Here is a 15,513-nt window from a genome sequence, read left to right on the forward strand (position 1 = left end):
CAGCCAGGAGATAATTATGGTCCGCATACACCATCTAGAAGGTGGGAGCTCATTCTGCTTCCCTTTCTGTTATGGTCCCTTTGAGTATGGCCAAAGCACAGTCATTTTTTGAACTTGTGTAGTACAAAGTCAGTCTACTTCAGTTCAGGTCACAGTAGTGCATGTGCTGATTTGCAATATGATCCAAAACAGTCTGCCGCAGTAGAAAAGTAGATTATATTGTGTCTCTCTGATTAAACTCCTAATAAATGGGGTGGAGTATTGAAGGCTTTACTTAAATTTCTATGAAGCTCTTCTGACAGGAGAAAGCTTAAACTCTGACCTCTGTTCAGGCTTTGGAAAGGCCTACACTTGATGTGAGGACAAGTACCCTGACTTACCTCCTTAGTTTTAGTCCTCCAACAAAGTAAGGCTCTATCTTCTGCTCATTGATTTCTTATGACCCATGTTACATCCTCCTTCCCTGTAGCTCCTCTCTTCATTCATCTCAAAATCCGCTAGACACATACTCTTTAAGTCAGCAGTTCTCCATGGCGTCCTCCAACAGAGCTTTCTCTGGCCTGTTTATCTCTGAAGTTGACTGGAGATCAGCTCTTTCCCCATTGCAGCTCATACCAGACCTCTCCTTGCATCCCCCTATGTTAGGGAACAATCTGTGTCCTTTCTAGTTCCTCTTGCTATTGTCCTGATGTGTTTTTGCCCAAGATGTAATTTGAATTAGACTGCATAGCCCCTGGAAGAGTTACAATCAAGGCATGACAAAGTTCAACTCCAATGTGGTAATTGTTTCTCAGCATCTGCATAACTAGCTCTCACTAAATTTAGGTATGCAAATTATATTCATATGCCGGAAAGGGCTAACTACTTTAGTTAAAGCTACCACTGAGCTTCCTGGGATTAAGGAGGGCAGGATCTAACTGTTAAGGTAATTTGTAGTCCCTTTGGGGCAATGAACAGACTTTTTGAGCAGAATTTTGTACTTAATTCCACCTGTTTTCATTTCTGTATCCTTGTGATTTTCATGAAGGAGAGGAGAGTTAGATGTGTTACAAGCCATCTGAATTTCAGTGCTAGATTGTTATTTTTTTGTCATTTTGTTATCCACTTCTTCTTTTCTCATGTAAATGGCCACTAAGAACTCTATTAAAAAGTTCTTTGCTCAGGGTCAAAGATTAATCAAAGTGAGCAAACTAAAAGTTTAATTGGGAACCAGATGCTTGGAAGAAATGAACACTATTTGGCCATGAACTACCTTGTAACCAAGATTGCATTACAGTGGTCATTACTTCCGAGACTGGGAAAATCCAGTATGACAATCTTAAGGGAGTGATAATAATAAAATAATGAATGAAAAATTCTAAAAAATCAGCCAAGTGAGAGAGTATATCTGTATGAGTAAAACAAAACAAGTCATTTAAAATGTAATTCTTCTGGGTAGCCTTTAGATAAAAAGACAAACCACTGAAAAAACACGGAAGTGTCTTCTCATGCTCCTGTTGGATGCTGAAGATAGCTTTTCTGTTAGTTCTGAGTGTTCTCTGCTAATTTGGGTCAATTGTACATCTATTTTGCTGTAATCATTATAACTTTTTATTCTTTATTGGCCTAATTCCATTGTTATTATACCAATGTTAAATCCAACCCATCTGATAAGTGACAGAAGAGTCCAAAGATTAAGGGGCTGCTTTTGCAAAATACACCTGGTCACAACGTCCTTCCTTGCAAATTGCAGATAGTTACTACTTGATTTTGATTTTAAGCAGATAATTTACATATGAGCCACTTGGATTCTTCAGCAGAATAATATTTTGAGTTTTAATTCAGTGATTTCTGCAGAATTTGATGAAAACTTTGTTTCATGATAACAAATACATTTTAATAAGCTGCGTATCAGCTCTGGGCACCTCATATAAATTGTAAAACTCACCCAGAGGTTAAAGCGTCAAACAGTTGTTTTCCAAATGTCAGCAGTTTCTGAAACTGCATTTATCCTGGCATTAGTATTTTTATTTGCACTATGTTGTGAGATACTGACATTAATCCATTACTGTATATTCAAGTCACACCTTTTGTAGGTAATATATTGCCACTGAATGGTTGCACGTGCTGTATCCTATTTTTATGTATATCAAACTGCTGAAATTGTCATCACCTGTAAATAGCGGTGCCTTTCTGAAGTACTCTCATTGATCTTGGTGGAGTTTCTGGTAAGCTGTGGAAGTGAACAAAGCGTGCTGCTTTTTAAGGCAATATTTTCAGTATCATATTTGCAGCTTTGCTACCTCATCTACTTTTTCTATTATGCAGACTTTTTTTTCCTACATCACAATAATGTAAGTACATTTTGAAGGCTGAAATACATATTTAATACATATTTCCGTCTCATCTAAAAGATGTATTTATTTATTTTTTTGTCATTTCTGAAATGACAACCTCTCAGGTAATATTGTTTTATCACTCAGTTTGGCTTAACTATTGAGGATGTAATTTCCTGTTTGTACTGCACAAGGCATTTTCTGTATGTCATATACATATGTGTGTAAGAATAATGTAGTCCTGTGACTGATATTATCTCTTTCTTTAGTTGTTTAATGTACTACCACATGTCCCTAAAAATCAAAACTGCTCAGTTTCATTTGGTCGGTTTTTAAAATCTATCTGATGTATTATGTCCACTGAGGCACACCTCTGATGTCACAGGAGTTCTACAGAAAGTACTGGACACACAAGGAAATATACTCAGATAATTCTTTTTTAAAATCTGCTCCTAAAAATTCACTGGATTTAACCTAAACAAGTCAGGAACACACAGAAACTAAATATTGTTACCAGCATGTTTTCTGTGACAATGGCATATATCTTCTTTAAAATCAAGCCCATCATTTTATGCTCCTTTGTAAATCTATTGTAGTCAAACAAGGAAGGGGTATGGGATGGTGAACTCAAGTAATTTTTCATGAGCAGTCATTAGATTGTTGTGCTTTGAAGAAAATATATGCAATGAGAGTTCCTTAAGTCATGTGCTCTGGGCTTTATAATGGTCAATAGCACTTCACTTATGAAAAACTACAAAAGTGGCAATTTTTTTTTTGCTCACAATCAAATATCAATCCAAATTATAAATAACACAAAAGCAAAACTTGGATCCAAATATAGATTCAGCAAACACAGATCTGTCAGTTAGTGTGGACTTCCATCAAGATGTTATCTAAGATCCGTAGCAACACAAGAGACCAAAAGTCAGTGTATTGCAGCCTCTAGGTCTATTAGTTGGGTACAGTGACACTCTCTGGCCTAGTTTGTCTTTATCTTACAGTATTTTTGAATGGTTCCCATGGACTATGTAACATGTAGATATGGCTAGTTTCAGTCACAGTTGTAGATAAACGCTGGAGTTATGTTCTTATCACTGTTATGCTTTTTAATTACAACTTGCAGTTGGCAATATTAGTGATGTACTTTTGATTCCATTCAGATATCTGGCTGTGAAGTACAGCCTGTGTGCTCCCTGGCTGTGGGAAAAAAAAAAATAATAAATGCACATTTGTGTCATGGGAGGTATATATTTGATTGTGCAAGACTGTGAGACCTTTTCTGAGCCATTGTATCTCACTATCTGTGTAAGACTTATTCCAGTTGGCATAACTGTGTATGTGGAGGTGGGGGCTGATCTGCAACTGCTTTCAAGCAGAGATGATTCTATGAGAAAAGATGAAACTCTGGCTTATTTAGGCTGGGAGAAGCATTGACATGCTAATATGACTACCTTCTATAAATAGATTGGCATTAAGAAGCAGGAAGGAGGAGAGAAGCTTTTGTATGCGTGTATCTGTACATATTTAGGCAAAAGTCTAGTTTGCAATATATGGATGATGTAATTTACTTTGAAACATTCACACCTAGGTTGGAAATTCTCTCTCTGCTAACGCAGTGATATGTTTAATACTCCTCTGAGAAGTGGAGGAAAGATTATGTTACAAGACTGTTTGTGGTACTAAGTGCTCATTGCCTCCAATGTATTTATGAAATATGAACTGTTTGGGAGGGATTTAAATATTTTTTTATTATTTTTCTATACCATGATAATCTGCAAGAAATAAGGTTGCTCCTTCCATCTGCGTATAATGGCTTTCCAGTTCTGCTGATTAGTGGTAAGGGAGAGCGATTTTAGACTGCTTGTTTAGACTCATTAAATTTTTTTATTGCATTTTTGTAACATAAAAAAGAAATTACTGACCAGCCCTTGATTATCTATTCTACCTAAGCCTTTTGGGTAATTTCATATTAAGGAATTCTAAAGGTCTTTTAAATCCATTATTCTAAAATTGTCATTCACTTTCTGAAAGTGTTTTCATGTTATTGTGATCTGTGCAAACAGTATAAGCTATGTCTTAACCTTTAGGAGTTTTGTGAAGGTTAAATTCCCGAGAGCATTTCAGAAATCTCTTGACTGTTGTATAAAAGCTGAGTATATATGAAGTATAAAGTTATAAAATATTTAGGAGTATAAAAGCTGCTCCTCCACTGTTGTGGCTCTTCATCTCACAGTGAAGTTGTTTCATAGGGTAAATTATAATGTTTTGAGACTTTTACAGATTAGTTGGATGCTATTCACTCTATCACTATTGGAGAATAAAAATTACATCGTTTCAAGTGACTGTTTCAATTTTCTTGCTTTCAGGGTCAATGGGTATTTTGGGCCCACTTGATACCACTTACTGAAAATTCTTTCTGAGCGTGGTTGACTTGCCATTGAGACAGAAAGTTTGAAAAGCTGCACAAAACCAAGCACTTTTGAGAGATACTGTATTAAATTGGAATGTAGTTTCCCATTAAATAAAATGGTATATTTAAGTACAAGATTGGGAACTGAGAATTTACAGCTTCTAATTCATTACATACTATACTTGAGATTACATTTTACATTGAATTCTGTATGTGTGGACATGAGCTTTCATAAATTCCTAAAGAAACCAATGGCAATGTCACTTACCTTTTCTGCACATGTAGAGTTTAGTTTTAGTATCCAATGGTGTGCTGAATAACTGTTATAAACAGGGATGAAAAAAGGTATTCATTATGGCATAGTTTTTCTTCTGATGTACTATTGAATATGTTGTACTTACAGGTAGAAAGCCTGTTATGTTAATGTGTATGATTACGTGTATACTGGCACTGATCGTATTTGTGTTTTTTTCTGAGATTTTAAATCACCTGTTGTGGGAAACTCTTCTTTTCTTCCCCCAGCAGCCCCCCAGTACTGGCTTGCAACACCTGTTCTCTAGTGGAATCATACAGCTGAGAACACTCCAGAAAGATGAGAGTAAAAGATGAGGGATTGTGTTGTTGTTGTTGTTCTTGGTTTTTATAAATCTTAAAAAATAAAACACACTTAATTCAGCAAGGTTTTAAGTTCATTCCTGCAGGTTTCCAAACAAGACAGATCACGCATCTTCGTACTAAAGGCTTAAGTAATGATAAGTATCAGGCTCTTTATTGGATGGTTTGCCAAACAATAGTGTGGTTTTCGTGTAGTAGCAGCTGGTTTTGTGTGATCACCCTGTAAGCAGAATAAACTTTCATGTGGGTGACAATGTTGTATCCATGTGTGTCAGTTTGATAAACTGCTGGTTGTAAAATCTGACTTGATTTCTGAACTGACCTAAAACCTAGTTCAGTCCCTGGGTTAAACTAGATACAACCTGCAGCACAGTCATTTTAAAAGGGGGCAAATAGGAAAGGTCTTACTACGAGACGGTAAGAATTTTCATCAGGGCCTTCTGTGGTGGCTGTACTGAGATCAACTTTGCATTTCGGTAGATGCATGAGATTTAGGTATTGCACTTCTACAAGTGTATGCAACACATGGAGACAAACATCCAACTCTGATCTCATTGCATACACTAATGCCTAATGTAGATTCATCCTTTGGTGATGGTTACTTCCTTCTTGGAGATGAACTAAGTTGCAAATGGATAGGAGCTTGTTTAAATGTACAAATTACCTTGAACTTTGATAGTGTGACCGTATACATGTGTTTAATTGAAGCTACTCTGAAAGCTCATTATCTTAATCAGTAAAAAGGCACTCTTTTCTGGAATGAGAGTAGTTTCATGTGTGAATAATTTGTAATGGCATATGCATAAGTAAGTATGTACGTAAGATCACTCTTTGAATTAGAGTATCGGTACAGGCATCTTTTCTGGTTTTGTTTTGAATATTATCTTTGAAGCTATCTTTGGATTTACTAGAAGTCTATCACCATGTTTCTGTACTTGATCATTTACACTGTTTCTAGTTATACTAAAAATTGCCTTTGGCGTGTTTTAATGCTAAAATAATAGCTTCACTAACTCATACTTTAAAAAAATGCCACGTTGAGCTCCAAGATAGGGATTTGGCTGGTCCTGATAAAATATGGGTCCAGGATTAATACTAAACTGATAAACTGCAAATTCCCCCTCATCCTTCTGAAAGTCACAAGCAAAACTGGCAAATGGGGCAAGCAGAAGAGCATAGAAATCAGTACTTGCAATAGTTTAGCAAATTTTTAATCTGAAGCTCATAACGAATATGAATGATCCTATGGCCATGCCACTGCTTTTGAGTGTCAGAATAGTTCATTGACTCTTCTCTGCAAAAAGACACATACGGACAAAGGGGTTGGTTTCAGTAGCCCAAAAATAACTGTGGCAGAACGAGAAAAAGGAGATGCCCAGGCTCTTAAGTGTATCTATAATGATTTAATGGACTCCTAAAATATATGGATAAGTATTTAGATATTTATTTGGAGAACAGCCAAAATTAATGATTTTTTTTTTTTTAAAAAAAAGGAAAAATTATAGAGCTTCACAACAGCCTGACATGTCTTTCTATAAAGGTAATTTGAGTACAATACAGAAATGAGAGTAGGAATTCAATGTGGTCACAAATTTAGGGCAGAAAGTCACAACCCTTTATGCTTTGAAGACTAGAGGATAATTACTTTCCTGGGGTGAAAGCCATTGCACCCAGTGGAATAGGTAGTGCCCTATTTTACCCTTTCTAATATGTGTTGCAGTGTCAACAAAGGTGTTTGTTTTCAGGTTCTCTGTAAATGTGAGTACTGTTTCAAAGGGTAAGTGTGCAACTATTTTTTCTACTGGTGTAGTGGAATATGAGTGTAGGAACCAGTCAGTATGCAAATGGTGGATTGGTAAATAAAAAAAACTTGTGCACAGTGCAAATGTGTATAAGTAAAATGTAGCCTGATATTAATCTCTTGCTAAAAGTCTGTATTGCTCTTTTTCTCCATTTGTTTCAGTACACTGATTTTTTCACGTTATTTAATCTCATTTTTGTCAGATTAATTTTATTAGAGTTATGGGTGCAAAGAAGTTTTGCAGTCCTTCATCTGAAAACAGGCATGAAATAATTTTTTCCACTTATTTATTGTGAGAAAATGGACACAAAGTATTAAAAGAGATGTAGTTATAACCTTGCTGCATTTGCTAGTAAATTCTAAAATATTATCTTTATCTGAGAAGTGTTATGCATCTGAAGAATAGAAGGAGCATATAGGCAAGATAAATATAATTGCTATGTGCAGAATTTTAGAATTTCCAAAACAGGTCTAGGCTTAGAGACAGACTTTTAAAGTTTTTTTTTTTTTTTAAAAAGTAATAAAGAAAAATCCAAATAAGAAGTGTTTTGTGAAGAATGATTGCCATCACCATCCCAAATCTGTCTGGTATATGCTTATTACAGATAAAAATAAATTCCTTGCCTCTTTAATATGCAGGATTAATTCCAGATGACTCAACTAACAATGTGAATGTTAAGATGTCACACAACTAACTCATCATAGAATGGTTTGAGTTGGAAGAGACCTTAAAGATCATCTAGTTCCAACCCCCCTGCATGGACAGGGGCACTTCCCACTAGGTCTTAGGTTGCTCCAAGCCTCATTCAACATGGTGTTGAACACTTCCAGGGATGGGGCTTCCACAACTTCCATGGGCAACCTGTTCCAGTGTCGCACCACCTCCTCCTAATGTCTAAAATAAATCTACCCTCTCCCAGTTTTGAACCATTGCCTCTTGTCCTCTCACTACAAGCCCTTGTAAAAAGTCCCTCCCCAGCTTTTCTGTCCTGTCAGGTACTGGAAGGCCTCTATGAGGTCCCCCCAGAGCCTTCTTTTCTCCAGGATGAACAGCTCCAACTCTCTCAGCCAGTTCTCGTAGGAGAGGTGCTCCAGCCCTTGGATCATCTTCATGGCCCTTCTCTGGACTTTCTCCATTAGCTCCATGTCCTTCTTATATTGGGGACTCCAGAACTGGACACAGTACACCTGGTGGGGTCTTATGAGAGCGGAGTAAAGTGGGAGAATCACCTCCCTTGATCTGCTGGCCACACTTCTTTTGATGCAGCCCAGGACACAGTTGGCTTTCTGGGCTGCAAGCATACATTGCTCCTGTTGAGCTTTTCATCCACCATCACCCCCAAGTCCTTGTCCTCTGGACTGTTTTTGAGCCATTCTCCACCCAGCCTGTATTTGTGCTTAGGATTGCCCTGACACAGGGACAGGACCTTGCACTTAGCCTTGTTGAACTTCATGCAGTTTTCACAAACCCAGTGCAGTTTCTGTCAGAATGGAAGCTGTACTTCAAAATTGTTTAGTGTTTTACTATTTTTTTTAACTACTTTTTCAGGAAAAGATTCTAATAATTGACCCAAGTTTTATTTGATATTTCTAGATCAGCTGAGTTACTCATGTTCAGCCTTCTCCATGGTGGTTTTTCTGCAAGTTTTAACCTGCATGCATTTTTGATACATTTGGAAATTGACTTTCATTTCCTGCATGCCTAAAATAATTCCATGTCTTGTTGGATTAATGCCATCCCTCATATTTTCCTTAGTAAATTGAGAAAATGTCTTCAGAAATATGTCCCTTAAAGCTAAAACTGGAATTGGGTCTTAAAGATTAATCAGTTAGTGGGTAACTTGCATTACATTAGGTGGAAATACAGGCTGGAAATAATAATTTTAATACAGCATAGTTATCTATCCCTTGATATGATATATTTTTATATGTTAATAATCTTCAATTTTAAACTTGGAGAATTGCCACTGAAGCTAGCACATAGATTCTATTTTTGGCTACTTCAGAAAATATTATTCAATTTAAATCCAATTAAAAAACCTCTTAATCTATCACTTTTTATTTTCTGCTCTACCTTGCAATTGTGTGAAATAAGATGCAAACCAGTGGTGGAGATCAGGTGTCTGTTTTTCTTGAAATACTTTATGCTGTAACTTTTCATTTGATTGTTGTTTTGTTTTCTCCAGTTGCAAATGCAGATTTATATAACCCTATAATCCTCTCCCTGTAAGTTAAAGTGCAGCCTAACTCCCAGTTGAAACAACGAGCTAGTAAAGGCAGTAGAAATTTGTCGTTTAAACTTGCACCAGCATAAGGCTCATAGATTTGAAGTATTTTGTTGAACACTTGTTTTAGTTCCAGTTCCCATCTGTAGTAGACTACAGAAAGGATTTCCATGTGATTATTTGGTACAGGATGTGATAGCCCCCAATTCCTTGATTTTATTGAGATCTACCAGATCCTGGTACCTTAGATACTAACTGAAGAAAATACCCTTTTTGGGTATGTTAATAAAGTGTTTAATCTCACCCTTGCAAGCATTTGCATAAGTTTTTTCACGTGTAAGGAGCTTGCGTGATTACTGTACTATTGAACCAGTTTGTGTTAATAGTCTTGCCTAAAGTAATTGTCAGACGCTGTCGTTGCATCTGCAAACTTGACGGTATTTGTTTTACTATGTTCATTTTACTGTGGTGAGGCTGTGACATGTTTTCCTGTCCAATGACGCTATCTGTGAGATAAATTTATCATAACTTCCCTTGCAAAACTAGTGCATGTGGGGGATGTTCTCCATCCTGGATTTTATCTCCAAGTTGAAAAAAAAAAAATTAGCACTTAAAAGCACTGTTTGCCTTCTCAAAGGGCTGCAGGATATCTCTTTGTAGAAACTGTAAAGCTTTTCTAACAGCTTTTTAAAGGCTTTGTGTGTGTGTGAGGGCTTTGTCCTCCTGGTTCCCTTATGAAGAAAGCAGGCTGTGTAAAACAGAAAAAAATGCTGCAAAAGTTTTACTGCAATGTATTTCTCTACCTAGGAGCCTGGAGGACTTTATTATGTACTTTTGTTTTGCTCCTTTATCTTTTGCAGTACATTCCCTGAACCTTGGACTCTGTCAGAGGGAGTGGTGACGTTTTTGAGATGCATCCTGCCAATAATGGGTCAGATGGTTAATAGCATTAGACCGGGGAAACCATGCTGCCTGTTTCTCATTTCTGTTTTGCATTTATATGAGCCATTGTTTTGTGTGGTTGAAAGAAGAGTCCCAGCTGAAAAATAGCTCACTTGCAAAGCATTAAAACAGTTTTAAACAAGCATTTGTCTCGTTTTCAGACTATATCCTGCTCTACTTTCTGTCCTTCAGGGAGAGGGGAAGGTTCTCCTGTGTAGGTACTGTTGTTATTTTGCAGCAATACAGGGATAACCATGGGGGCAAAATCCTTTCTACAGAACACATATAAATGCAAAATATATTTTCAAACAGATATGTGCAGGTGCTTTTTTTTTTCCGAATTCTCTGTAGAAATACCAACATAATTTGGAAAATATTGTATGAAATTGGAATAATGTCATGTGTCTTGATACAGTGTTTCCTAATTGTTCCCTGCCAAAGTATACTGTGCAATTACAGGTTTATTCATTCTAGAATAAAATTAAGACTCTACATTAAGACTCTACAAATCTGACATTAGAAACTGGTTATATATTTTCTCTATGTTTACGTATTTCAGATTACACATGACAAATATTTTGCAAGGACAGCCTGACTTCCAATTATTCACAATGCTGAACAGATGAAGTTGCAGACTGTTAAAAGCCATGGAAAGTAGAGTTCTTGGCAGGGAAAGAGAATATAAAACTTAGCACTGAAATGTTTGTATGCGCTATATCTAAAAGTCAAAAGTGATTTGTAGTGGTAAATATTTTTTACCAGTTCAGCAGTGGATGTAGCTCTAAATCTGGGATCTTTCTGTCTTAGATCAACCTTATTTGTTAACTAGCAATGATGATGTCCCCACACTCTTTCCCCACCCCGCCTCCCCACCCCCTCATATAAGAAAGCAACCTTTGACTTAGCTTATTTTACTTTTCTGTGATCATCAAATCCAAACTATGGAGGAAAAGTCTTCTGGTGGTAGTAGCTGTGAATGGCATTTAAATCTTTTTAAAGTAAAATCTATGGTCATAGTCAATGGACCCTCCTTCAAATGATGATTCAGAGCACTTAGATTTCTGTTTGAAGTGTTGTTTGGAGAAGATGTTCTCTCATTATGGCAGAATTAATTAGGGTTACTAATCTCCTAATCTAGTAACATCAACAGCCTCTGATAGTTTCTAGAAATCATTTCAAAAGCAGAGAAAAAGCAGGCAAAAATTAGGCATGCAGTCTAAGTGACAGGAACACCTCAGCCTTTGTGCCATAACTGTGATTGATTTGGAGGTTTTCTCAGTTCATCGTATGTCACTAGGGGGATATGTACACAATAGCCATCAATTTACTAATTTTCTGCATGTGATGTGTTTATTAGAAAAGAGGAGGATTGGGTGTGACTTGAGGTGTGAGGAATGAAGCTGAACAGAATAAGGGAGACCATACATGTAGTAGGTATAAGAATGAGAACTTCAGCAGGACCATCTAGTATTTTCATAAGAATTTTAAAAAACATTAAGAAGTCAGTAAGTCATTAAGACCAAGTATGGAAAGATGGTAGTGTCTTTTCCCCTTTATATTTTTTAACTCATTTCTGCAAACACAAATTCATGGAAATTTACATAAGGCCTTTTAAGTGACCACTACCACACAGGTGGAAATTTTTGTCCCCTAGCTGGGACACGATTAGTTTCATAGGTGATCTTCATTGCAAATGCTGGGGCAGCTTTGTCTTCATAGCAATAACTTCTGAAGAGAAGTAAGCTTGTTTGCTTGGTATGACATGAGTGGTCCTCTATATGTTGAATTATCACTGAGGGAAGAGAAGGGAAGGGCAGTTGAAATGTGAATACAGTGCTTTTATAATCACTGATCTTTATAGGATATTGAGATAAGGGAAAAGAGAAGATATATACAAAGAACAATGCATGGAAAGAAACAGTACATGCCAGCTTGTCTTTGTATTCATACTAGTAGGTATGGTCACCAACAAATGTACAGTTTTCACATACAAATCTATTGGCTCAAAACTGAACTGAAAATAGAGCAAAAATAAGTTTCCTGTCCATATATTTCCAGACATGCATCTGAAATGCCTTGCATCAAGATGCAGCTTTATGGTCAGTTTGTACAAACATTCATTTGGTCCATACAGATTAAAGTCAATACAGTTCTGTCTGCTAGCTGCACCTAAGGGTACAGTGGAAGAACTGCTTTTTAATAAATGGTATCAGGGTTGTGTTGATGCAGTATACTACAACACTGTAGTCTGAGATGAAAATATTCACTGAAAAGCTTTTTTGCATTATATAATATCTATATGCTTACATAATACAAATGAAAAATATAAACTTCAAAGATATTAGTCTTAGTTACATGCAGGCTTTCACAAAGCAATATGGCTCTGAGTTATTTGAAGGAACTTCAAATAAGATTTGCATATTTGTAAAATATGTGTCTTTATATATTTTAAACTTTATGTGATTGTTTACTGCATGATCTTCTCCATTTATCATCATCTTCCCCTGCTTCCTAGGAAGCTGTTGAATTCAGAAGGGAGGTGTGAATTGGAGGCAACCCAAAGGTGGAGCTTATATTCTAATGGCGTAAATTTATTTGATCTTGAAATGAATTATACTATATTTCCGGTCCATAGAAGAATACAGTTTCCTGGCTCTTAACTTCTCAAATATGGTATTGTGAAGAGTGGTGGTATCCTGATAATAATCCTAATACTTTTAAATATTTTATCAAACACATCTTTTCATCTCTGTTTTTGATATAGCAGGAAACAGTTTATAGTTTATTATAGAAGTCTGGGGAGACAAAAGAGAACTTACCTTTCTGGATTACACTTAAAAGGAGTGTGAAATGCTGCCTAGGTACTGGCTTTCAGAGAGGAAGCTGGTGATAAGTTGTTTTCCTCAAAGATCCATTTTGGGATCAATGTTCTAGAGGAGCTCTTTATACCTTTGCATGAAGTATCAGTCTGTGTATTTCCAGGCCACCTAGCAAGAGAGCATGAGAGGTGTTGCTTTCTATTTTTAAAGTCCATGACATGTTCATCTTATTTGCTTAGACTAAGTAATCTTTCATTTCCACTGGCAACATTTTTTTCATGTAGAAGAGCAATTTTATGTTAGGATGTAACAGGTACATTTTCACTGTCTTTTATAGGGTACTGTATCACAGTGGGATTCTTTATCACTTGGTCTTCTTACCTCCTAATTTTATTTATGTATTTATTTATTTGTTTGTTTTTGTGTTATGCATTTCTGTATATTTTTGACTGTCTTTTCTCCTTCCCACTGCTTTTCATCCACGTAGAATTAAGCAGTGTTTCCTCTGTTTACAATATGTAGAGGGCTGTTCTATAAGAGGCTGGGCCAGTGCTAGTGAAGGTGATGGAGAACTTTTCATGGAATTTAGTGAGCACAATTCAAAATTCAAGCAATGACTATAAAAAGGGTTATACAAAGGGACAACACCTTGGGGTCTTGTTCCGCACCTTGTTCATTGTATCTACTGTATGAAACATCAATCTTTTGAGGTACTATTTTTTAGACAGTTATAAATAGTGTCACTACTGGCAGGCTAGCTGGTATGGCCAGAGATCATGGACACTTTTAAAATGGCCTTAAGCTCATTGTACTTTATTTCCTAATCTCTCTTACACTTGACAGAGAAGAATCCTGTGCTTTCAAACAAAATACTGAAGTGTATGCTAATGGTTATTTTCCTTATAATTTTTCTGTGTGGTTAGAGATTAAATTATACTGGAAAATGCTGACCATTTTTTGGGTGCAACTGTGTTGAATTTCCAACTATTGGAAATCAATGAAGTTTCGTTGGTTTCAAAAGGGATATAAATGTTTAGACCAGTTGAAATTCTGTGGTAAGGTCAGCATTTCTACAACAGCTTCTGAGTATTTAGTTTGCTCTAAAGAAAACCTATGAGCTTCATTTTGTGTTCTTAAAGAGTTTCTGTATTATAAATCACCAACTGGTCTGAAAATAGTTATTATTTTATAGAAAATGCCTATTTTTTTCTGCAGTAATTTAAAGCTATAAATTAGCAAATATGTAAACAGTAGAATATCAATTAGTAAGTGTAGTTCCTGAGATGTCCTGGAACAAATGACATTTTTAAATATAAAGAAACAATCACTGTGCCATAAATGTAAGCTTATCGCTATTAGAATCTTGTAATTTCTCAGATGATCAAGTGTTGATGTTTTTTGTTAAGGAATTTCTGTGTTGTCACTTTCCTTTTCTTTCTTCTTTTTCTCCCCCTTCTGGGTTGAAGAAAGGTAGAAGAACTATAATGTTTAAGGCAATTAAGTAAACCACTTACAGCTAGTATAGTCTATGTGCAGAAGTTAATGATAAAATGAGAGGGAACTTTTTCAGAAAATGGAGGCTAAATCTCTCTCTATCAGAGAAGTGCTGAATGAGGTCACAGATCACAGATATATAGGGTAAACTGGTGTCTTTGAATCAGAAAGAAAAAAAAGGTTGCTTGAATGAAATCTGTTTGAGTCCAAATCTGGAAAACTATTTTTAACGTTTATCTTTCAGAGTGTTTCTTCTCTGTGCCCTGCCCCTTGTACCATACAAGTCTGGCTGCCCATAATGTACTTGAAATGCCTTCCCTTACTGCCTAAAATGATAGCTTTTATTTTAGGACTTGGCTTATTATTATATGATCATATAACCCCTTAAGGCCAACATTAGCAGTTAGTGTCAGGAAATCCCAATTCCCAGTGCCAAGGGGTTAATTGCTTTTTACAATTTGATCTTTTAATACCTGCTTTATATGCTACCTGACCCTTTTACCATCTATAGGAGGTACACATACTTTTCTGTGCTGGCCTACTTCCTGAATCTTCCCGTGGCTTTACCCACTGCTGCCTTTCCAATTTGACATTACATATTTTTAACCAAAAAATTGCAATTGACCTGATTTTTTCCTTTTTGTGCTTTCCAGTTTTCCTGGAAGAAAAGGTGCAGTGTACTGCATTGTGTTTCTTGGAACTGAAATAGATAGGATAGACACGTGATATATTGGGTAAAAAAGTTATTATATTAGGGAAAAAAGCTGTTATATTGGACTGCTGTGTTAACTTTGAATGGTTTTGTTGCATGAATGTAATTCTTATGTCTTTTTAAAGAATAGAGCTACAGTGTGTGGAGCAGTGAGGAGGAAGCCCTTAAAATTAAATCAAC

The sequence above is a fragment of the Apus apus genome, chromosome 7 (assembly GCF_020740795.1).
Source record: "Apus apus isolate bApuApu2 chromosome 7, bApuApu2.pri.cur, whole genome shotgun sequence".
Taxonomy (NCBI): Eukaryota; Metazoa; Chordata; class Aves; order Apodiformes; family Apodidae; genus Apus; species Apus apus.